This window comes from Passer montanus, unplaced genomic scaffold (assembly GCF_014805655.1).
Source record: "Passer montanus isolate IOZ18808 unplaced genomic scaffold, ASM1480565v1 scaffold48, whole genome shotgun sequence".
NCBI classification, from domain to species: Eukaryota; Metazoa; Chordata; class Aves; order Passeriformes; family Passeridae; genus Passer; species Passer montanus.
This window is the reverse complement of record NW_024369707.1, coordinates 4,264,218-4,286,120: the sequence shown is the minus strand read 5'-3', so window position 1 is coordinate 4,286,120 and position 21,903 is coordinate 4,264,218. Positions and strand designations below refer to the sequence as shown.

Below are 21,903 nucleotides of genomic sequence, written 5' to 3'. Positions count from 1 at the left end.
AGCAGGGCTGATGACTGAGAAACCTATCACAAACATTCAACTTAATGTCTTCCAGCAAACTTCTCTGGATTAGATAAAAAACTGCATCTAGAATGGTAAAGTTAAGTGTCAAACATCAAAAAAAAAATAAAAAAAAGCAGGGTTTGCTATGCTCTCACCCTATCAGTAAGGCCATTTATACGGTGTTTCCTGTGTTACAGTACCCAGTACGTCATCCAGCTTCTCAACACACAGTCACAGATGGAAGTCTGTTTTGTCAGACCTGTAATTCAGCGATTTCATGGAGAATAACACACAGGACTGCTGTGGAATTTAGTAAGAGACCCTGCATTCACATGGAAAGCAGAGAAAATGTCTTTGGCATCCCCCCTTGGTGGCCCCTTGACAGGAAGGCTGTACACAGCTGAAGTTTCCTGCTTGCTGCAGAGCTGCTGGAAATGTACTGAGGTAAGGAGGCATGGGAATCACATCACTGTATTAACAGGCCCTTTTCCTAGCCAGCCTGAGGAGCTGAACAAGGATTATAAAACACAGAGGCCCTGGCTATTCTGTATATATGATAGGACACAGGGATTCAACATCATGGGATTCAGCAAGGAAAACTGCATGAGCAGTAGGACTTGCCACCTGACCAAACTGAGTTCTGGAAAACTGATATTCAGATCTGGAGAAAAATCTAAAATTTACATAATTAATCCCATACAAACACATTAGAGAAAACATTAATTTTTGGTTTTTAGTTGCTCTGAAACCATAACTCTAAGAACACAACAGGGAGTCTGAAGCTGATTAAAACATGAGCAAATTTTCCTCCAGATAAGGCTACCAGGGTGAGGGAAGGGCTTTCTGGATACAATTTGAGCACACTTCAAGGAATAAGGCTCAGCTGCCCTCTGACTGCTGGGATTTTCAAGTGTTTCCTGCTCCTTTCCTACTTCACCCTGGGACCTTGATGGATGCACAACTACCATTCCTAGGGGCCATTCACATCTTCTGAAGTGCCTGCTCTGTACAGGGCTGTTCTCTGCTCTCCTGTGCACAAACACAAAAGACAGACCCCCTTCCCCACTCAAGCCTCAGTCAATCCATACCAACATCTACTGACAGGCAGGCACAGCAGAGACAGGATGGGAAAGGGAGACACTCCTGTGGCTTTTTTACCGTGTATAAATTATTCCTAGTCTCTGCCACAGAGATCAGGTAGACTCCATTCTTGCCCACAGTTCTCAGAAGCCAAAAGTTAACATAAAACTTCCCATAAAATTCCTCCCTTCTAACACACCAGAAATTAAAAACCCCTGTGTGAATAATTGATGTCATGGCTCACCGGATGAAGAACCAGAAGTATTTTGCATCAGTCCCAAAACTTCATTTATCCTAAATGTCATGCAAGATGAAAACATTTGTTTCAGCTCAAGTGTCCCTACCCCTTTTCCTACATATAAAGTTGTTTGGTTTGGGATTAGTGGTTTTTGTTGGATTGGAGGAAGGGACAGAAGATGGAAGTTACAGCAGTCAGGGGATTTTTAATAAAAGCTAAGGAACTAAATTCTTAAAAAAAACAATTTGCCACTAGTTGGAACCATCACAGTTGTCACAGTAAATCCAAGTTCCCATTCCCAAGCTCGAGCAAGCACAGAACAATCTGAACCCAAGTATCCTATATCATATTCCAGTATTGCATCCAGGAGTCTACCATTCCTGAGGATGGAAAGATGCATTAGCAGTGTCGCACACCATCTGAGCTGGCTCTCCAATCAACACTCCAGTCCCGACTTGTTTTTCTTCAACAGCAACCACTTCCTGGATTAGAACAATCTAAGGATAATTTCATGTGAACCAACACTGATTTTTTTTTTTTAGTGAATACATTAAGGGGGCAGGGGGAATCACCTGCTATGACACAATCTGTAATTCTATAAAACTAATGGGCACAACTTCAGAAGCAGCATTAGTGGAATAACAGAGGATTTCTTCTATGGATAAGAGATTTTAGGATAGAATAGACCATACCAACCATGACAGTGCGACTGAACAGGGCAGCACTCAAGGAACTTGCTCACACAAGACACCTTCCCTCTGTATCAGGTACCAAAGTCCTGCTTGCACCTGCTCCTCCGTGCCTGGAGAGCTGCTCACTAAAATAATTACTACACCAGTGCTACTCTATCACCACCCCCAAAGAGCACTCCAGGACCTGGGGGATGCACAACAAATACCAACAGAAGCAAGATTGTGGCTACTGGAAGTGCCACAGGCAATTCCAGACACAATGTTTTGCTGTTTACCAACAGAACGCTATTCAGGTCAAGAAAGCATTTTAGATGCAGCACACTGATTTCTGACTACATGCCACCTATTTAAAACAGCTCCTGCCAATCACAGAGAAATTAAAAGGTATCTGCTGGCACTCCAGTGCTTTTCATCTCTGAAGCAGTAAGAATATTATTTAGGAACATCATTATTGGCAACATTTCAAAGCCATTCAGTGCCAGATTTTTTAAAATCCCATGTATAATTAAATATCTCCTATCCGGGGCTGGAGTGTAAGACAGAAGGGAACAGTGCAGTCAGATTACAGTCCCCTGACTAAGGGGTCACTGGTAGGCACAGTTCAGCAAACCTGCTTTTTAAAAAGCCAGAATAAGCCTAAACATGATTTTTTTCCCTTAGTTATTATTGGCAACAAATAGCTTATATTTTGTTACTCGAAGACCTAAGATAAAACACCTTTCCCTATGGGATACCATTTAGCATCTGAATTCTAGATGCTTATTCACTACAAATATCCTTATCTTTCAAATACCTGACAAATGTTGCATTTCCCAGCAGAAAAATCCCTTTTTTCTAGCCCTAACAGGTTTGCCAGCACAGACACCACACTCCCTCTCAATGCTCCTTTGATAGGCTTTCCAATTCAGTCTGCTCTGGTCGATGACCCACACTCATTTTACCCACATTTTACCACCTCTGCAGGTCTCTAGAGAGGTGCTGTACACTGAGCTAAGGCTCCCAAGGCAGCAATTGAGTCACAAACAGAGGAGGGAAATCCTTTTCTAGTGACACAGACTGAGTGACTCAAAGGCAATTCAGAGGCATTTTTATCCTCTCCTTACAGAAATACATTAACACACTGAGGCTCTCAAATTAACCCACAATGTACAATGATCTGAAGTTGTACAATATATGCCTGCTGGTGTCCCAGACACAGCCTTCCACACAACACCAAAAGGTCTGGCTGACAAACCATCACTTTACAAACAAAAATAGTTTGAGTTAACTTTTTAGTAGGAAAGGGAAAACTTGCAACTCAAGTAAAAAGGGCAGTCAGGACATCTTCCAGAATTCTAATGAAGTAGATCAAAACTCTCCACCTTGTAACAGGGGGAAAAGCCACAGCAGCCCCAGCTGCCTTGGCTGCAGAGGTAGAGTTGGGCAGGGCACATGGAGAGGTACCCATGCCAGTGGCAGTAGCTGAGCCCTCCAGGCAGCAAGCCATGGCCACACAGGCAGTCCCAGAGGTGCTCTGGCTGTGCCCAGCACTCAGCACAAGGGAGCTGGGGAGCACAATGCACACAGAGGCTCACTTACATTCATCCCTCAGCAGCACTGGAGCCAAAGCCAAAGAGGATTGAAGGAAGTTCCTTCAAAACCTATAATGACATTTTCAACTTGAATACAGTCTAATTTCTGGGGTAACCTACAGCAATAATGAAGGGTCTGACTAAAGAACTGTAGACACTGTATGTAGCTAAAGACTACAGCTGTTAGCAGAGATGCAGCCAAACTCCTGCCCATTTCACTGAATCAAGGGAAATGATTGAACGGGGATTCACCCCTCATTCCCAAGAGCTGACAGTATTGGAAATCACACAGGAAAGTTTTCACCTGCTACAGCACTGCAACCAGAAAGGGGAGGAAAAACATGGGTATGAGAGAATCCCGTAACAGTTCCAGAGCTCAGTACTTCTAGGAATTTCATCAGAGTGCCAAAATCTCTGGTCTGTTGGCATTCACATGTATTCCAATTCCTTGCCTTCCAGGAATAACATCACATTTTAGTGGATAGAGATGAACACTGCTGTAACACTAACAGCTTTTCATCCACAGGAACACCAAGAATTTGGGTTCTTTGGGCTGTATATTTCAGTGTTAGCTTCACAATCCCTCTACCTGTATCTGGTAATAGTCAGGTGTATTAAAATATCTTGATCAATGTGTGATCAGCAATGTTTTCATTTTAATAGTATGGCATGCATGGTATTCTAAGTCCTATCTTAGAGCCCTCTGAGCTTTTATAAATAGAATTTTCATCTTATTGACTTTTTAAATGCAAAATACTTTTTTGGTTTTCTTCCTTAAAACTGTTTCAACGCGCTTGAAAATTTTCATCATATTTCTGAAAGCTTCTTCTACTTAAGTTTTCACTTAATTTAATTTTCATAGAATATTCCTTAACTTGTCCTTCAATTTTAAGTGTGGATTCCACAAACTTCTTTTCTCTTAGAGTTCTTGAATCATGTTTTACATTCAAACATATCAGAAGTTTGCCAAAATTCTAATCTGTAAGATTGTCCTGCTTTAATTTAATTTCTATGATTCACCAAAAAAGAGGGGCATTGGGTTTTGATCATAAATCATTAGAAGTGATTTCAAGAAGTTCAAAATACTATATCTAATTGCACTAGTCCATCTCTCTGTAAGCCACCTCACCCCCCTTGAACCACTACTAAGCAGAGCAGTAAGCAAAAGTCTCAACCCTGGCAGCAGAATTCACTGAAGTATTTAACCAAAAAGCCACGAGTAAATTATGATGAATGTGCAATTACTATTGAAGAACAAATATTTTGGACTGGTAGTCCAAAAGAAAAGGCCAGATACATGGCCTGCAATGCACAGTGAGCATCAGATGGCCCAACACCAACTGTTAATTTGTTTCTGGCAACAAATAAGAGGGGCAGGAGCCACTACAAAAGCAAATAGATCTCTGTGTTGCTGTATGTGTAGTGGAAATGCTGCAGACTGATGTTACTTTTCAGCAATCAGGCAGAATGCTGTTTGAGCACGAGATGTTTAAAAATTGCATTTTTCAAGGGCAAATTATTGTGCTTAAAAACACAGAATAGAACCAGGGTACTGCTGGGCCAGCCTGATATCACATAGAAATATCAGAAGATAAATACCCAGCATAAAACTACACCAAAAAAATAGAATAAACTTCCCAGAACAGAAAAGAGCATCTGGATCTAGCCAAGACTGCACTACAGCTGAAATGTCATGTACCTATGCACTGAATGACAACTCTCAAGTCTATATATATTTCTCAAGAAAAAAAAAAGTGAAGTCCAAAATTAGTTCACAATTTTTACTTTTGTTCACAGCATGGTTGTGCAACAAAGTTCAATTAAAATAAGCTGTGAACAGCCACAGTTTCCTTTCCATTTGTCTGATTCCAGAAGAGTGGATTCCTCACAAAGAAAACCCTCATTTCCACTGAAGCAGTGTTGCAAGCAAGGTCCCCTCACCAACTGTAGAAATAAATCTCCACTTTTTAAACTAAGGCACAAGTAATGAAGCTTTCATTGACTCCACTCCCATTAGCACACCCAGGAACCCAAACAGGTGAGAAGGTGAGAACAGATCCACTTCAGGAGCAGCATATGCTCCCTCACACATTACACCTCAGGCACCTGTCCCAGCAGCCTTGCTTCATCTGCCATGCTCACACAACCAGATCCACACCCAGTCTGTTCACAGGAATGGACCCAGCTTAATTCAATGGACAGATGAAGATGTTCATAGAGATTATATTTAACATCTACATCACTGGAAACTTCCTTTATAGCCTAATTCATCTTTCATTTTAGACAACTGAAAACTCATCCTCAACAGAGGGTGAGCATGCTAGTTGTGCTCAGAAGGGGTTTTATTCTCACTTTCCACAAATAACACCAGGGCACAGACAGGCATTAGCAGCAGCATAAAGTTCTGTATTCCAATACTTTTCTTCCTCAACAGAAAAGCTGCTGGGAACATCAGGAACAAAGGAACTAACACTGTTACACAGCCCTACTCCAGCTTCAAGGTCTAACACAAACACACATCTAAAAAAGTAAACTGAGTGTCTCTAATAGGCAAAAAATTAGAACAAAACACTGCACTGACCATACCAGTAACTAAATATACTTCAACCACTTCAGTTAAAGACCCAAGTTTGCAAATTCAAGCTTTTACAACACAAATTTTGAATTTCCTGGAAGGAGGGGGAAAATCACAGCTACAGAACAGCTGGATGGTCTAATTACTGCTGCATGAGCACTGATTTTGGACAAGGCTTCCAGCTTCTGCAAGCCAAACAGCACTTACAGGTGAAAAGCTACAGCCTACTACCCCCAATATGCAGTCATTCCAAATGAAATAAGCCCAGCTGTTTCCCCTTTGGTTCAGCAGAAGATCAGTTCACAAATTAAATATTTTTCTTGCAAAGCAACAGCAAAGTGTAATTGATTTTGTGATGGCAGAACACAAAATATGTTCATTAGGTAAGGAGGGGGGAAGGGAAGATTTAGCTAGCAGCTTTAATATGGACAGGGTGGCACTAGAGTTCCTGTCTCTGTCTAATTAAAACCTCAAAAATGATGGGGAAAAGGATCCTTGGAGAGAATTATTATACAGGGAAAGATGAACAGCAATCTGATAATACCCCCAAACAAAAATACTCTTTTTATATTTCAAATGTCACAATTTTGTCAGAAGGATCAAACCTAGAGATTAAGCACAAGCAAAAAAGATTCTGGTATACTCTTGCATTTTCTACTTTTGGATCCTTAGTATCCTTAGCCCAGAGTAAGCAGCAAAATGATTTGTCACAACAACAGATAACCTAACAGCAAAAAATTCATTATGGAAATTTTAAAAAAATGAATCAAGACTTATGTGAAGATATAATAACTTTGGATTGTCTATTATCCCCCTCTCTTCCTCCCTGTAAGGAGGTTAAGCAGAGAAGCCTCGACTCACTGGCAGGCAGGTCTCTGTTACAGTGCAAGTCCCCACTAGTTTCACAGCTGATGTACTACTGGAAAAATTACCACAAAAAACAGGAATTAATTTCTGATTTCATTTTACAGAAATTTCAGGGTTAGCAATAAAGACAGAGAAAACTGACTAAAGACATTTTGCCCAGGTGAGATTGGCACACACTTCAGAGTAATGAGCTCAGTAATTTTCTGTTGAAGTTGTACATTAGCTGGTCTGCACATGGGCATTGATTCACCTGCTTTAAATTCACCTGAGTCATTCTTATGTCCAAGTGGTAAAAACCAAGACCAACCACACGTAAAGTCATGGGACCAAACAGTCCCTTGGAAAATGCCAGACTGCTGCTCACCATGAGAGCAGGGCCCCTGCCTAAGGAACAGAGCTTTGGGAACTGCAGCAGTGGAAAGGGTTGCTAACAGACAGGAGGGATGATAGGAGCCCCTTGGAGCTGCCCTGCAGCAGCCAGTGCAGGTGGTGCAAGCAGCCTTCAGATTCTTTATCAGAAACCTAGAAGCATCTGGGGAAAGCCACATTTCAGCAATGCAGCAGAAAGGCACCATCATTCCTGCTGCTTATCTGCAGGAATCTCCTGGGAGTGCTTCTTCCTGCATAAACTGTAATTACAGGGGTCTAATCAGTAAATTCCATGTTATGTTTCATCTCTTAAATGTCTACATTACTTTCAATTCCCTCTCATAATAGATCTGAGTGAATATGTAGAAACAGAATAAGTGAAGAATTTACCAAGGGCACCCCTTGAAATGGAGTGGGCTCATTTCCAAGGCCAACAGAGAAGTGAAGGGACATAATAATATAAATTAACTACAGCTTCAGTCACCTAATACATCTGCAGCAACTGCTTTGTCACCATGTCTTTGAGCCAACAAAGATTTTTGCTAAACAACATTTGAATATACAATTTTTTTAAATAACTCACATGGAGGCTACTATGACATAGTGGCTGTATAGGGATGGGAGTACAGTTTCAATTATAGATGTTCTTACTATATTAAAAAAATCCTTGTTAGTCTCTGTCTACCAGTCTAGTGAAGCAGCCAATTTGGAAAAGCACCTTGTCTGAATACCACAGCAGTCTGAGCACCTTCCATCATTTAGCAAGACAAAGTCCACAGGTGCAAAACCAGCGCATGCACAGTGTGTTATGTATTACCTGTTTTTATACATTCTGTATTATATTGAATCTCTGAGGAACAGTCATCTCCACCATGTTTATATGCTGCAGTTTGGAAGGCAATTCTTTCTAGCATGCAAAAACAAAGCAAAGGAAGCTAATATTTGTTCTGCTCCCTGATTGATATTCACCTTTCAAACAGAGACCTCCTTTGACACATAGAGGAAAGAGAATGGTGGGAATTCTTTTTTTTTTTAATATTTGATTTCTATACAGTTACTTAATAGGGTATTTAAGTACTGCAAACTAAACTCAATACTCAAGTAAAATAGAAATTAGTCTTAGAGACATCATCTATATGTATAGGGACAGACTTTTGAGAATTTATTTTTCAGCAAGTTTTTGGAAATACCAGCCATATTGCCATGATATTGTTACTCCCCCCATCTTTCTCATGAGGTTGCACATTAGTCAGAGTCTTGAACCCATCTGTGCAACAACCTCTACTGCCTGAAGAGATTTGAATCTACATCTTTCAGGTGAATGCTCCAATGTCTGCTAAGAAGCTGTCCTATGAATGTTTAAACAGGCATTTCACACTACTGGTACTAGAAAAATCCTTCCCTAATCAGACTTTAGGTGTCTGTGACCCCTTTCTTGATGTCCCTTGCCCTTTCCCAAGCCTAAAGGGAATAAAGTGGAAAACCTCAACCATAATCTCACACCCACCCAAGGAGACATCCTGTCAAGCTGAACTGCACCTGGCAAGCAGCATGTCAAACAGAGCTCATCTTAGCAATTTGCATATTTAAGTGCTTAGCTCATGTTATGCCACTTTCTACACATCGAAGTTGATGTGCACTCAAGATGACCTTTGTACTTCTGATATTGCAGAAGAAAATACCTTCAGATTTCAAAATGCTCAGTACTCCACAAGACTAATTCAGATGACATTCAAAACATTCACTGCTGTGATGACAGATAAGCCAGTTACCCGCTGTTGTTCACCCAACACACAACATTTTTTTATGCTTTTTGTTTCTCCCCCAGCTTTCATTTCTCACGGAATTCATAGCTCAACCTTACAGAGACAGCCAAGCTTTGGGCACACAGACAAACACGTCATGGAATCACTACAAAAGTATCTTCCATTTCACTACACTTTGCATCCCAAAATTTGCTGCAACCCTTCTACACAGCTCAACATGAAGCAATCCATCAGGGAATAGGATAAAAAAAGCATCCAGTAGCAGAAAAACAACCCAGACCATCCCATTAGAGCAGTAATTTTGAGCTAATCTAGAAATATTCTTAGAGTTCTAGAAGAATCTCAAAACAGCCATGGATGAATTGCTCATAAAAAACATATCTGGAGTGAGAAATTTAAATAGATTCCAGAAATCCTTTAACACCATTATTGATACATATCCAAGACTGGGTTGGATGGGGCTTTGAGCAACCTGTCCTTGTGAAAGGTCCCATGGCAGGGGGATTGAGGCCAGGTGGTCTTCAAGGTTCCTTCCAACACAAACCATTCTGTGACTCCATGCTCCAATGCTTACTCAGGTATGTACTAATAGTTGCAATATAAAACTAGGGAACATTCTTCTACTTTAATTGCTTTTACATTTACACATTCATTCTGGAATAAAAAATGAAAAAGATTGATGTGGGACACAATCCTTCTCCTTTCATCATATCTGCAAAGTTATAAAAGCGATTACTCTTCAGGACAGTTTCTTGCGTGCAGGTGGAACTCCTCAATAGCTTTGAGTCAGGAATAAACCCTGTGAATGCAAAAAAAGAAACTGACCTGTGAACATTTTGATCACAGCTTTTTTCATCAGAAGTACAGAACTGCTGTTTGATTATTGAATACTTTTCATACTGATTACAGCTAGAATCATAGTGGTAGGCATGCAAAAAATAAAGTGGAGCCAGACTAATGAGAAACTGCCACAAATACCAACACAAAAGCACTGAATAAAAACTTGTGCTGAGAAATTCTTGACATAGTTCTCCTGATGCTGACTCACAATCATATTCCCCATTATATGTGTAAATATATTTATTTTGCCAATACAGTGGCCACAATAACACACACAATTGGTTTTGACAGCACCAATAGGTTTCTTGGCTTTCTCCCATGATTTACAACCAGAATAACAGTCTCCCTCACTTTCAGATGTGAAAAAAAAAACTCAGCTTGCTCAAGCTTATTTGAGCTATGCTTAGGCACAAACTCTCCTCTCTCCCATTACATCATTTCAACTACCAGACAGAACTTCAGATACTTTCATTCAGCAATTACAAATCTTTCACTTTTTTGAATTGTCATTTAAAATATTAGCCATAATTTCCCTCCTAAACAGAAAAGTGAAAACACTCTGGTGACTGTGTATCAAGAGACTAAGTAACAACTAGGCAAATTAAATTGTGTTTGCTTTCTATTTATTTTCATTGCTTTCCAGTGCTGCCATTGGCCAACAGGATGCAGTTGAACGGGAAGAAAAAACACATTTATAAATGTATCAAATGCCTTTGAACATCATTAATTGATCACAGCTTTAATTAACTTGCAAAGAAAACATAGTTGAGGAGACCAAAGACATACAAAGCAATACTAAGTATGAATTGACTCCATATCCAGTTTTTTCCATCTAAAGAAGCATTAGTCATGTGTTAGACTCATGAGGACCCAAAATGTGAGTACCCTGACAAAGGACACAGCAGATACCTACATTTATGTAAGTTTGAGGAGAGACTGTTCAATTTAATGAAAGAGAAACCCCAAAAGGTAACTAAATAGTAGGAGCCATCTCATTTTGATTGCCTCTGAGATGCAAGCTATTGAAAAGCTATCAAGAGTGTTTGGGCTAAGTATTCCCATGTACCTGCCCTATTTGTAAATTCTTCAGGCATCCACTTCTGGTCACTGCTACAGACAATAAGTAGGCAAGGTGAACTTTTAGTCTGAAACTGTATAATTACTCTGATGTTCATGTCCTTACAATGGCATCATTGTAGTGCAGGCTATCATAGCAATATTTTACTGTGCATGATCAAGGAGAGCTGCAGAAATACATCAGTGTGAGCTTTAGCATAGAGTTCATGCCCAGAGTAAATTAATGAGTGGCCAGGAGGCCAGGAAAATTTGCCAGTGCTAAACTCAGTCCTGCTGTGACTGGACATTTTCTGGCACCTCAGCTAAAATTGGTGGAATCCAGCCATAAATATGCTGAGTTTAAGAAACATGGGTCAGTAAGAAGCATTTTAGGTGTCCAGCTTTGATACAATGGAAGCACAGCCTCAAACCTCATATTATTTATGGAGCATATGCAAGAAAATGTAAAAAGCACATAGAAAACAAAAGACATGGGGTTTTTTACTTGTACTTTTTTAATTTAGATCCCACCTTCAAAGCCAGGATTTAAGACACTTCTCATGCATAATTTCTGGCAAGTGCACTTACAGCATCTTGTTGACATTTCACAGCTATACCCCAGTAAATACTTCAGGCTGTCTGTGATTATTTATTGTTAGACATACATCTACCACAGAATATTTGATTTCAGTAAAATATTGTTCTGGGTTAGGAGGCCTAAACAGGGACGACTCCATAAATCACTACATGTAATTCAATATGACAAGCAGAAAACACTCAGCGATTGCCCTGTAACTGTCTAGTGCAAGATGCTCTACTCTGATCTTTTAAATCAAAATGGCCTTGGCCACATATAGAACTGTATACTCCTTCACATCAGTTCCTACCCATTAACATAATTATTAGTATTCAGATTAGTCAAAAGTTTAACACTCTGCACCATTGTATGGTGTTGACCCTGCTCTCCAACATAAAAGATTCTGTAAAAGAACATAGATCTATGCCAGTTATCAACATTGCCATCCATTACTATAATAAAAAAAAAAAAGAAAACACATGCCTTGGGACCTCACCCCCCTCAAAATTATAAGTTTGACTTTTCAACCATACTGCTCTTCAGTCACATCTATAATCAAAACTTCAGGCTGCGTTCTTGGGAAACATCATTTCTGTGTCTCTTTGACACTTCAAGGTGTTTCATATGTAGCTTATTTTTAAAGCAGAAGATGATGACAATAACTGGAATTGTCTGAAAATAAGTTTCACTCTCACAGAGCCAAAAAAAAGCATGACCAAGTTAATGTCTTTATTGCTTAAGCATTATTCATGCTGGAGGACCACTCTGGCTTTCTCCCACACAATGGAAACTCTGTCATTGGCACCAGTGAAAGAAGATATGGATCTCTTTGGCAAGACCCACTGACCACTGAAGTCATCAGCAAACTTGCAGTTGGTGTGAGCTTTGTGTTACATTTCAGAGTCAACTTACAACCTGTTCCAGGTCAAAGTTAAAATACTTCTGCTGTTACAAGATTGCAGACCAACCTACTCCATTTCTAGAATATACAACAGAATTATCCATTCCAGCTAGGCCGATTAATTACTACAATAACTGATGCTAGACTCATTTAGTATCTCGTCTCATTATAGGATAATTGCTATTGCAAGCCTTGCAAAAAGAGGAACAGAGGCCCAAGGGCAGGAACAGGGTGTAGAGTCTCCCTCACTGGACATATTCCAGAACTGTCTGGATGAAATTCTGTGCCGTGGGCTCAAGGACAGCCCTGCCTGAGCAGTTGGACCAGGTGACTTGCTATGGTCCCTTCCTACCCATCCCATTCTGGGATAATCCCAGTTCTGGCATAATCCCAGTTCTGGCTCCCCAAAATTCTAAATCCCAGACTGACATGGCAGCATCTCCTGACACCAGCTGTGGCCAGCTGTAGCCACAAAGCAGACAGTGGCATCCTGGGGCTGGCAAAGTCACAATAACAACAGAAAACATCCCTGTGTGATAAGAAGCCAAGAGGCTGCTGATGTTACTGCTCTGTGCCAGCTTCCATCTTCACCCTCTGCTGCTGCCCTGGAAGATTTTGCAAGGTAAAGCAGGCTGAGGGATCCCAAAGGCACCTACTCCTATATTCCCATTGTCCCCTAGACAGCAGCTCTTCCCTAGTTCCACTGGGTCACACAGAACTGACAGGTTTTGACCCTTAGACAAAACTGCATTTTGGGGCAATACATCCCATGCAACCTCCAGCAGCCTGGAGTCAGCCCTTTCCCAGGTGTATGGTAACTACTGGGTGCAAAATGTTCAGATGCACACTTGTGTTACCCAAAGGCTTAGGCATTTAGAGCTAAAGCAGCAACATTTGAAACTTGGAAAGAAGCAGTAATTTGTAGGGCACAGAACACTGCACACCATGTCCCCAAACAGCAGCCTACATAAATAAAACCTATACCAAAAACTGGGGCCCTGGTGGAGGTTTTCACAAACAACCTCAAGGACTATATTTACAATCCTTGGCTGTCATTTTGTTTCTATCATGATTCCTCATAAAGACATTCCTGAAAATGTGAAATTCAGAATCATCTCCTGAACTCTTAGGAAAAAAAGGGCTCTATTATCTGTCCTTCCACAGGCAATCAAGAAAATTGTTGCACATTAAGTGCTTTACTGCCTTAAGGCTGAGACACTTCCTTACCTTCTCAAGATCCCCACACAAAATAAATGGTGAATATCAGGCATAATCTTTAAAACAAAAGTAACTTCAGTAGCCAAGGCATTTCTATTAGCCTTTACTGTTATTTCAGTATCTTTTAATAGACATAGCTTGTTCATTGATTAGAGACCCATGAACAGCTACAGAAAGCTTGACTCGACTACTTGGACTTGGTTCTTTTCCATTCTTTGCCTAGAGAAATGAGAACTGTGATTGAGGAGCAGGGAATTCTGTAAGAGAGGAGAATTTTTCCATGTATGAAATTACTGGTGTTTATGCTGCAGATCCTACTCTTTGTTTTGCTACAAAAAACATATTTTCCCTTTCTTGCACTAAATCATGCACACACTATGTGACCTGGCCTTCTTTTCAGGGAGCTGACTGCATTTGAATAAACAATAGCAGTCTAATGTTTATCAAGTCATTAATTCCTCATGAAAGCATACAGCTGTATAAAGAGCCTTTTTTCCTTAGAAAAATTCAAGTGTAAGTTATTAAAAAAAGAAAGCAGTTGCATGACTGTAGATCTTGGAGATTAAAGATCATCAGGGCTAGCATATAAAGCAATCAAAACATGGTAAATTTATGTAAAGAGGCATTTTTACTGATTCTTTTTCTTGTTTCTTTCTGTACAAATGTTATATTTACATATGAATATAATTCTGGATCAGAAATAAAATTTTATCCATGGTATTTTTAAGTAGCATTATAGAACAGTAAACCAGTAGGAAATTCTCCAACATATGCTTGCCTACAGCTTTTATAACAGTTTGGGGAAAAAAATCTACCTCTGCATCTTGTCAGTGTTCCTTCCCTTCATTATTATATCCTTTATATTCCAAAAACACTACCATGGTAAAAGTGTCAAAGTCCTTAAATACAGCAAATACAAAGGCTTATAACTGTACACAGATGGAAGTTTTTTTTATTTCTCTTTCTGCAGTTTTACACCCCAAAATTTCACTTTTCTGTTAATTTTAAGTTGTTAGTGAGGGTTGATAAAGAGCTGAAAGCAAATGATTCCAATTCCCACTTTACTGTCGAAGGTCCTTGTCCCTTGAGTGCCTGGGAGGTGTTTTGAGCACTAACCCTTCAAACAGACAATACAGAGAGACAGGTTTGGTGTCCATAAGGCCACTGCCTACAATCAAGTACCTCCTCGTACTGATCTGGCATTTCCAAGGCAACAGAGGCAGTTTGGAACAGAATTTGGACCCTGCCAGGAGGAGACTGAGGCTGTAACTCAATCAGTGCATGCCTCCAACATAACAAAAGGCAGGTGGAGTTAAAAGGCAGAGAAAGCAAATCTTATCCTGGCAGCATCCCAGAAGGATTCAGTGAAATGTACATAGAGAAGTGGGAAGTGGTCCTCTCTTTCTTACAGTTAAATAGAAAGGCTTCAAGCATGTGCTAGAGGCATGTATCAACTCCCCACAGTGATTTCAGCTTTTCCCCTTTATCATCATGCAATAATATATGCAGTCCAGATCTGATTCCCTTGCTGATACTAAATAGCATCCCTGGCTATGTCAATACAAAGAATTCAATGTAATATACCTGGAGGTGAATATGCAGCCTCAGTGGATACTACATTGCTCTCCAAGCATTAAACTGGATATATAAATGCTCTATTCTGGGATAAGTGCTGCAAACCTTTACTTTGATTTAGCCAAGTCACTCTACAAAGGCTTCTTTTGAGTTTAATGGGGCTGTACATGGAGTGACACTTCAAAGTCAGGACAGTAGCAGCCAATCCAATGCAATGAATACCTTGCAATCAAATATATAATTCAAAATTCCTTGGTCTCCAGACAGTATGGAAAGTTGTAAAATAAGTGAAAAACATGGCCTTTCTTCCCTTATTTTATGAAAGGCAGTAAAGCCTCCTCTAACAGCAATGAGCCATTGCTATAAATCTAAATGGAGAAAGCCTGTTCCCTGAGCAAAACAAGTTACTGTATATCACAGCAGAGGAAGGATCTAAAGATCAAAGGGTAAATACCATTTCCTGCAATGTGTTTTTCCAGGATACAGCTTACTCAGCTCCTAACTTGTTCTACAGTAGAGAAAAAAAAATGAAAGGGTGGGAAACATGCATGTTTAGGCTCTGGTACATAAACACACATACCAAAAATAAAACCATGCTTGTGCAGTAGAAACAATGTATCTTGTCATATGAAATGACCCCTTTATTGTTATATGTTTCTCCCCTAGTATTTAGTTTGATATATTTTTTTCTCATATTCAAGGGATCTTTAGAATCCCTTGAAGCTGAACAAATGAGAAGTGTGGCTCTGGACTCCATCTCCTAACTGCATGCCTTGTTTTGCAGTGAAGAGCATTGCTCACCTGATGGCTCCTGATGGCCTGTGGATAAAGGCCATTTCACCACTCTATTCATACCATGGCATACAGTTCTCTCCTTAAACATAAGGAACTTCCTGTACAACATTACATGAGGTACAGAGAAAACACTTCACAAAAAAAAGCTATAAATACAAAAACAATGGCAATTTTGTAAAAACTTTCCAAAAGGCTTCAAATTCCAGCTATCAAACTACAGATTTTCTCTTCACTGCATTATATCTTTTACCTGTATTGATGATGCCTTTGCATTACAATGCTGCAAGACTTTCCCAAGAGATTCTTACCGAGTCACTGGAAATATCATGGATTCTCACAAAAAAGCTGTGATAGGGAAAGCAACAGAAGTGATCTGGAGCCCTTCTCACACACTGAACCACCCAGAAACACCTCCCAGTACAGTGGGGGGACAAAGATGCTTTTCCTCTGCAAAGAGAAAAGATGGGGTAGGGGTAGATGAGCTGCCACTGTGGGAAGATTATAAGCCACACTGAAAAGTGCTGCCTATCAGCACACACACAAGCCAGGTGCTACAACAGCTGGAGACCAGGCAGCCAGACCCTCCTGCCACAGTGCTCACATCAGCAGTGCCAGGGAGAGCCCTGAGCAAGGACTCCGAGGCACAACATCCTGGGGAGTGCTGAGAGGCCAGGAGGCAAAAGCCATTTTTGAATTTCTGTTAGGACTGCATAAACTGTTCACCATATGGGCACAATTCAGCAGTGAGAAAGAAGACCTCAGCTCAAAGACAGCAGATCAAGCAACTGGTGCTTGCTTGATCAGGGAAACTGGTGTTATAGCCCACTCAGGTAGGCAAGGTCTACAGTCTAAAAAATACACAGTCCTGCAAAAGTCAGGCATAGCCTCTCTCAAAAGAAACATCATTAAAAAGAGTCTTGCATTCCTCCTTTTCTAATTTTGTACCCACCAGGGGGGAGAAACTGAACTTGCCCTGGCCTCCTAACAGGAAACTATCAGAAGGGGCCATAGCCTACACTGGGCTGAGGCACACACAGCAGTGCTGGTCACAATTCAGAAGTCACCATGCAGCCACTTCCCTCATGACAGAGGCAGATATCCCTGTGGACTGAGGGAAAATAATTCTTGCCCTGTGGTAAGTGTGGGTGAAGTCTAACTTTTCCAAAAGGTGTCTACCACAGGCAGCCCAGAGCAAAGACACTTCTTGGCTTGTTTTTACCCCAAAGCAAGAACCTGGGATTTCTTTATTTGTTTTCCCCTGACAACCAGGGACTGCATGCCTTTTGTTCTGGAAGCCAAGGGCAGGTTCATTTTCCATTCTCCTGACAACCAAAGCTCTATGGCAGATTTTCCTGATTCAAGAAACAAACTACTTATTTATTTCAGTGAAGAGAGAGAGCTTCAGGTGTGCCCCAGAGGGAGATATCCTCTGGTTCTGGAAAACATTTGAGGATAGAATTTACCCTCATTTGTCAGAGTAGCTAGCAGTGCTAGGGACCCCTTCTTGTCTGTTCTTCACCTTATCATATCCAAACCCTTAGTACAAGAGGAAGCTTTCTAGGTGTTCCCCAGAGAGTCCCTGCAGCCACATGGCTGCAGCTCTCCTGCCCTTGTCCTGCAATCACAGCCAACAAAGAACAGGAGGTCTCTGTACCACCCCTCCTTTCAGCAGTCCATAAGCAGTTTAACCATTTCTTTCTGTCCATGTAACGTGCCTCTAGAAGCACAAATGCACCCTTCAGACCTTATGGATAATGTTGATGAAGATGAACCAACATCACAATTCACCTTCCTCCATCCTCAAGCTGCCAATAATTGTACCAATATATTTAAATATAATCAATGCAGGAATCAACATTCCTTTTTAGCTTTATAGCAGCTTTCCACCCACTGATTTTCATGCAAAGTTTCCATTTTAAAGGATCAAAAATAAATCACAAAAGCCAGGGAAAAACATGGTGAAATTGAAGCTATATCAAAATGACATCAAGTAAATGAAAATTAGTAAAACACAATGACATTGCACATTGACATTAAGGTGTCTTTTTCAACTATCTAAGCTACAATCAGTTTTGGCACTGGAAGCTACATATTCTCCCTGGCTTTTAGTGTCTTTTCTGAGCATTAAACAATTCAACCAACCACTTAACTCTAAGCATGTGAGTAGTCTCACTGAAATGAAAGTTAAATGCTTTCCAAATGTGAATTATCCTTAGTTCTCCAAAAGCCATTCAAATTGTATTTAAATGTAGAGAACTTTTAAACCTGCAAAAATCTAAAAGTAAACAATTTACTATCAGAGTTTACAGCAAGCATTTCAACTAGGCAATAATGTTGACACTCATTGGCTTAGCTCTTTATTTTATAGAGAAAATGTACAGAAAAACTCACTCCCATTTACCAATCCTTTGGGAGACTTTCATTACTGGTCTTATATAACAGCAATTGAAGATAGAAACAAAATATTATTTAACAAGGTTTTATATGACAACATAAAGAGTGACTGCTAGCTGAGTGTTGATCCAGACAGGTTTCTGCCAAGGTCACTTCCCTGCCAAAATACACACCCAATAACCATACATAAATTTTATTTTTAATGAATAACCACTAAATGGTTGCATAAACAGAGAAAACTGTGGGTAACTGTAGGTTATAATGAATATCTGTTGTAGCAACATTAACCAACACCTCGCACAGGCAGACTGCAAGACAGCGTCACCATCACCAGCCTGCTGGTCGGTGGCAAACCAAATTAAGTTGGAACACTTCAGTGGTTTCCCTTAGTGAGAAATCTACATCCTTGCAACATCAGCTTTCTCACTCTTGGAGCATCCCTCATATTTTTCCTTTTCAGACACTTGGCTTTGGAAAGTTTAGAATTTATAAAGGAATAGTCAGTGACCTAGAAAGTCACTGTGGCAAGACTGTTCCCTATACCCTGCCCAAAATATAAACATGCTTATGTGCAGGACGTGTGGTCTGAAGTCTGAAATAGGAGTCTGAGATTTAAAAAGTCAGCTACCAACTCCTTGTGTGACCTTGGCCAAGTCTTTCAACACCCTTATCCTTCAGTTCCCTGTGTAACTAGGAGAGGGATGCAAAGGGCTTTGTGAAGGTTATTGATTGATCACTGTTTGCAAAGCCTGCTGAGGTGCCACTGGGAAAAAGCTTTAAACTGTAGGTGTTTAAAGGATCAATGCATGTTATTACATTATTATTGAAATAAGGGTAAATACATTGTGCCAAAAACCTGGGAGAAAGGAGGAGAAAAACAGTTACAGACCAGCCCACAAAACTTGGTATGTGATGTCTGATCTTGCAGCAGCAAAGAGAGCACAAGAAGAACCTTTTCTAAGAAGGGGTCTGATGCCAAGGGCACTCAGCACCACCAGAATTAGGCACCCTCACTCTTCTCAAGGATTCATTTGGGAGCCACCCATTTAAATCTTCACAGTGGTGACCATTCATGCAATTTTTTTCAAAAAGCTGCCTTGTAATTTTCTTGTTACAAGATCCTTTTTATTTCTATGCTTTCTTCAGCCACATGTATATTTAGCTAAATTCTGATTTCCCACTCATGTAAATGCAAGGGGCATTTTACACTTTTCTTAAGTACTGACACATTTACGACTGTAATTTCTCTAAAATGTCATTCAGCCAAGATTGATTATTTGCTGCATAGTGAGTAGAGGAAAGAAAGAAAGGAGCTGTCAAGCATTCTTGCTTTTCTCTTTGGGGTGGAAAAATAAGCTTATCTTTAGAAAGACAGATCCTTCTATTAAAGGATGAAATGAGCACTGAACAAATACTATGAGGAATTCCAGTTATGCTGATACTAATAGAAGAAATAGTTAAGATGGCAGAAAAAAAAAAAAACCTTGTGTGTTCAAAGACTTCAAATGAATTTGTACAAGGTGGGTCTTGACCTGGTAAGACTCCATTAATTTCCTGGGGCTTGCAGTTGCATGTGGCCCCCTTTGCATGATGCACTTAACCCTCTGCCTCTCCCAAAAACATTACCAGGCCATGTTTCCACTAATTTATTCCGTTTCTCAATCTTCCTTTTATGTGTTATAATAGTCATTCTTACCTTCCTGTGGCCAGTGAAATTCTCCACTGGAAATTGTAAGTATATTCTATCAACGTTTTGTTGTTGGTGTACTGTAGAATTATTATATAATCAAGATACTTAACAAGCTGCATGGAATGCAAAAGTGCCTTTTTTCAAATATTTCTTTCAAAACCAACTAACAAATAAATCCACCCCTATTCCCCACAACTCAAATATCTGCAGTAACTGTTTAGGCAGATTAACAGGATTCCTTTCATTTTTACTGTTCTAATCCTTGTAAAATATTGGCCCTGGACCAGGTTCTGGTACCTTTATTGACAGAAAATCTCATGGAAGCCTAAGAATCTTCAAACTGACTTTGACAACTTGTAAAGGCTATCAAATTAACCAACGATATCTATGAATAACAAACCAAAATCCCAGAAAATGGTTCAACACCTTTGCCAGTGCTGTTAGAAAAGTGTATATTTATGTACAGTACAGTCACCTACAGCACAATAAGTGTTTAGTGTAATTCGACACGGGAAAAACTGCTACCTTGTAAGGCAGTGCCCCAGCTGCGGCAGTTTTCAAAGCAGCTCTTTTCCACAGCAGTTCTCAGAGTGAAGCTCTTCCAGCCCCTGGCTGCAGCACACCTGACCAGCTCTCACAGCTGCTTTCAATCTCCAAATCAGAACACATGTGCAGCTTCAGGCACTGTAGCAGAACTATTTCAAGCCTTACAACCTGTGTGGGTTTCAAACACTGCCACTGGTCCCAGAAATGGCTGTTAAATGTACTAAGGACTGGGAAAAAGCTCTTGAAGGAGCAAGGAAGGACATTCACTTCAGAAGGCTATTTTTCACTCTGCATATTGTTCAATCAAAACAAAAACTTCCAAGTCTCAAGGTGTAGTAAGCATTACACAGAGGAAAAGAAGAGAGCTTAACTCCAAGCTACTGCAAGGTGATTTCATACCAAACTAAGCAAAACAGAGCAATCTCCATGGAAGGCCAGAGTTTATCACAGGTTGCAGTTTGGCCCAGTTAGCTGACATTTTAACTCTCCATCTGAGCCTGAAACTTGCCAGATAACACAAGTTTCTTTCTCTCCTCTGTGAGATATCCCATTTTCTTCCTGAGCATTCAGACAATTTGGCCTAAAGATCACTTCTGCTCTATGGACATGAACTGATTTGACAAGTTAAATTACAAAAACCAAAAAGAAATTTCAAATTAAAAGCGTGATATGAAAATAGTACTAAACCTGACTCACCACTAACTCTCTCCTTGACAAAAAAGATGTTTCCTGTCCCAGCAACAGAAACCAACCCAGGGAGGGAGCAGGCAAGGCACTGCAGAGGCACTGTGTGAAAAGAAAGAGAAGCTCTGCATTGGGTTTAAATAGGGTGAGCCCAGGTGGGGCTCATCAGGGCAATCAAGGCTCTCAGGTCCTACCCTTTGCAAACTGTCAGTGGGACTTGAGAAAGCAGGTGTGAAACATGGGCTGAGCCCCGGCCCCAGCTCTTCCCTCAGAGCTTCCCATCACCCCCGGTTTTTAAATATTTTTTGCCTCTTTCTTCCAACTGCCTTGAAATTATGCCAAATTTTGTAGGCATTGTTTTAAGCCTGACACTAACACATGAGTGATGCTGAACACAGAATCAGTTTAAAAAAGTGGGGAGATGGAAAATACTTTTTTGGTTATAAAGTGCACCCTACATCAATAG

The 21,903-nt window shown here is 40.3% G+C and overlaps 1 long non-coding RNA gene across 1 annotated transcript in view; it reads right to left on the bottom strand.

Annotated features, from left to right (window-relative positions):
• The window catches only part of LOC120508646, a 149,544-nt gene extending 128,008 nt beyond the window's left edge, over positions 1-21,536 (bottom strand). Inside the window, exon 1 of the long non-coding RNA XR_005629037.1 lies at positions 21,450-21,536. This is a non-coding gene — a long non-coding RNA (uncharacterized LOC120508646). The remainder of the gene's footprint in view (positions 1-21,449) is intronic.
• Between the last annotated feature and the right edge of the window lie 367 nt (positions 21,537-21,903).